The sequence below is a fragment of the Triticum dicoccoides genome, chromosome 5A (genome assembly GCF_002162155.2).
Source record: "Triticum dicoccoides isolate Atlit2015 ecotype Zavitan chromosome 5A, WEW_v2.0, whole genome shotgun sequence".
In the NCBI taxonomy this organism is placed as follows: domain Eukaryota; kingdom Viridiplantae; phylum Streptophyta; class Magnoliopsida; order Poales; family Poaceae; genus Triticum; species Triticum dicoccoides.
In genome coordinates, this window is record NC_041388.1 from 539,335,950 (window position 1) to 539,340,089 (window position 4,140).

At 44.5% G+C, this 4,140-nt stretch overlaps 1 pseudogene; it reads left to right on the forward strand.

Annotated features, from left to right (window-relative positions):
- Nucleotides 1-2,244: 2,244 nt before the first annotated feature.
- Nucleotides 2,245-4,025, forward strand: LOC119299913 (annotated as a pseudogene).
- The last annotated feature ends 115 nt before the right edge of the window (nt 4,026-4,140 follow it).

A 4,140-nucleotide genomic window follows, 5' to 3' on the forward strand; every position in this document is an offset into this window, starting at 1 on the left:
CCATAAAAACTAAAACTGCCATCTTAGTAATAATAAATATGCCATCATCTGAATAATAAAAATGCCATCCTCTTAAAAATAAAAATTCCATGCTATTGACTATTAAAATGCCATGCTCATAATAATAAAAATGACATACTCTTAAAAATATATTTGCCATGTTATTGACTATTAAAATGCCATGCTCTTAATAAAATTGATATCCTCTTATCGATAAAAATGCCATGTTATTAATTATTAAAATACCATTCTCTTAATAATAAAACCAACATCCTCTTATTAATGATATGACATGCTCTTAATAATAAAAATAACACCCTCTTATTAATAAAAATCCCATGTTATTAATTATTAAAATTCCATGCTATTAATAATAAAAATGCCATGTGAGACAGTAAAAATGTCATATTTTGGAAGAGAAAAAAATGACATGGTTTTAACAAAAAAAAATTGCCATGCTACCTATAATAAAAATGCACATGGCAAGTTTAGAAAAAAAACATCCCCACTAAAAAAGGGATTTGTGTTCATTGAAAAAAGTAGGATTTTTTGGACTTTTTCAAATGAAAAATAAAATATAAAAAACAAATTAACTCAAATAGATAAAAGTTGGTTTGAGCAAAAATATTCACAATACCTTTTTTGTAAGAAATAAAAAAGGGTGTTCGCTAGGAGAGCTGGTATGGCGAACGAGTCGAGAGAGCTGACCTGTCACCCGATCAGGTGTCGCCAGAATCGGATGGGTGGAAGGGTGTTCGCCAAGATTGGTCGCCTGGTGAATGTTCGCCAAATAACAATGCCCACAAGAAAAATACTTTGCTCCTTGACATTTGTTTTGCCATATTGATTTCTTGCTACATATTCACTTGATGCTGCTTACTAAATGATACAATAATGATATGTTTATGCATAATTTGTTTGTTGCTGTTGGTGTGAGTAGACTCATGTTCAGCAGAATATTCATGTTTTAATTGTAACGCACGATCAATTACCTAGTTTCCTTAAAAAAACACCCAGTTACCACTCCGCTCTCGCAAAAGCTAACTGCTTCGCAAAGCCAGCTTTTGCTGCCCTTGGACGCTGACGAGAGGTAATCTCGACCCCTCTCGATCCGCTGCTTTGGCGGCTGGTGGAGGGGGTGGGCTCCTATTTCTCTTCCTGTCGTTCCTTAAGTTTAGGGCTTCGTCTTCATCTACTAGTGCCAGTTTGGTGAGACTGATGCTGCTCGAATAGGGTGGCCTCGTCTTTTTCTCACCACGGCGATGTTCTTCCTGACGGCGCCGCTGAGTCGATGGTCTCGTCTGCTTTTCGTTCGTTTGGAGTGGTCGGCCTTATGCTTCCTGTGTCTAGTGGTTGTCGCCTCTCATGATGATGTCGTCAAGTGGGACAGATTGATGTTGGTACAAGGTTCGTGGCTCGACGACTGTGGATTTTGCGTTTTCTCCTGGCAACAACGGTGGGATGCGTCATATCTGAATCTAGGTCGGCGTGGGGAACATCCTCGGCCACACGCCACATCGTCAAGTGCCTGTTCTGCAGGCTTGGTCTTCCGCTCACAACGCCTACAAGGATATCGCGCTGGTATGGATTTGGTTTGCAAGTGCTCCGCTTCTTTCCTTGGTGTGCGTCTTGGCAACACCGACGGTCGTCGGCGACTTCAGATTTGGTTGTTTGCATGGACTAATGACTTATTTATTATATATTTTTATGTGGGGTTCTATCTATAATGTTTACTGGACATCTGTCACATCCTGTTTTTTCTGCTAGTTTTCCGTATGTACGTGTACAATTGTACTTTATTTTACTGATTAATACAATGTTATGCGAACCAACTTGTGGTTGGATGATTAGAGGGATTGTGGTATCCCAACCCACCAGGGTTCAAGTCGATGATACACCGGATGAGTGTATGCGCGTGTATATGAGCGCTTGCGTCTACACTGTGTTTAAAAAAACAATGTGTGCGATCAAGAAGAAAAAAAGTTTCTTTTTTTTTAAAAAAAAAGACGCGCGCGCATCCGGCCGGAATCGTCCCGCTCGAGCCCATCCGTACTCTTCCAGAGTCGACCACGAGTGTTTGTGTTCGCGTTCGGTTGTGCTACTCGGCTACTCCCGAGCCGCCTATGGCCCGAGCCCAAGGTGATCGATCCAGAGCCGCCGCGCACCCCCAACTCCGAAGGAGAAGAAAGGAGAGGGGGAAAAACAGAGAAGCGAGGGGGAAAACCCTAGGAGATGTTGGGGGAGATGGTGGCCGGCGGGCTGACGGGAACGGAGCTGGTCAGCACCGGCGGGGCGGAGGCCGGCAACAACCCAAGGACGACCGGCAGAGGGAAGAAGAAGGCGCTGACGATGGCCCGCGAGAAGAAGCCCTTGTCCTACCGGAAGGATCGCCCAAGCCGCGAGGAGTTCATGCGGGCTCTAAGGGAGGAGGAGCCCATAGAGCTGAGGGAGGAGGACGAGATCCCCCGGTTACCGCGAACTCTGGGACTGTCTCTACGCCGACCACTTCGCCTCCTTCGACGACGAAAGTGAGTGTCAGTCGAATCTGTTTCCATCTTTGCTGCGAATCAAATGATGAACCGATGCTGGGAAGTAAAGTGAAGGGATTGTGTTGTCCTACACATGGCACTAGTAATTTAGGAATCAAATGATGAGTAGTTTTGTTTTCCTACAAAATGTATTCTGTCAGAGACCTCTTTGCATAACGTAGGGGAATTATTAGCCAACCCAATCCATGTACGTACATACCCGTCAATGCTTGGATGGACGACAACATGGATGGTGAAACCACCAATAATATTACGCTGTAGACTCTAGTCATCACAATTTTGCTTCTTGCAAGTAGGATTCTGTATGTAGTTTCCTGCTGACATGTACCTAGTATTTCTGTCTAATACTCTTAGCACAATTTTGCTTCATGCAGCGGCTCTTGGCGCCATGCACCATACATTCGAACCCATCCTGCGCTACGCCACTCCTGATTGTACCTTGCAGATCTTCTACATCCGAGTCACCGAGATCAGCAAAGATGGTCTCCAGTGGTCTCTGCGTGTCCATGGATTGGTTGCTGCCAGGGACTCCGTAGATCACAATCGCAACTTCCTCTTCAATCGCACTAGGGATGACTGCCAAACCCTCACCCAAGAAGTGAGCACCATCTATCTAAGCATGCCTTGTCTGTTTTGTTTGGCTTTCTTTCTTCCTTCCTTATTCTGCTATGTGCTATACTGCTAGACTGTCGATTTGGTTGATTAACTGATGATGATTGTGATGCTTGCAGGATCCATGGTTGATGTTAACCGGCCCATCTCGTGCGCTCGTGTTAATTGACCCGATTGCGTTTGAAGTTCAGCTAAAAGTAAAGAGCAAAACAGAGCCTGGAAAGGATGAACTGTTGGCTTCCAAAGTTTTCAGCTACTACAAAGCTTTTCATTCTGATGAGGTGGTATCTACACGCGTCACCTGTAAGCGCTGCACGCTTGAGTTTGCATATGCGCCGCTGCTTCCTTCAGTCGAGGCCACTGTCACTGTCCAAGTTATTGATGGGTCATGGGACGACCATGTTCAAGGAGTTGTTACTTGCCGCACTGCCAGCATGGAAAATGGGGAGATGGTGTTGCTTGCTTCTCGAGATGGAAAAACGCCTGTCAACTCGCGGATGGTGTGATTGAGCTTTCAAGGCGCGTTGTTTCTGTAGAATTAAGGGGACAGCTGTTGGTTTCTGTGCTGGGCCTGTGGGATGGGTGATAAGAAAGGTTTGGTCGTGACAGATACCGCTCTCTTTACACAGATGAATGTCGGCACGAGTCATGGCGTATGTGATCTTGGTTTCTGCAAGGTGCAAGTTACTGTTGCTTGGTCCTTTCTTTCTACCCTGGCAGACATGCTGCTTTCTGCTTAACAGGTGTGTCTGGAGGGTGTCGGGGATAGTTTTCGACCAACCTGTTTAGCCTTTTTAGTGGTGTTTCTAACTCGTAAACTGTTGAAGAACCGGTGGTGTTTTGTAGCGGCTCAGATGGTGTCTAAGCAGCCCAGTTGTTGAGCTTATACCTGTCTGTTCTTTTTATTGGTTATTATTACATGTACATTGGCACAACTGTACAAGTAAACCTGCAAAATTTTGTACTGTAAAAAAAAAAA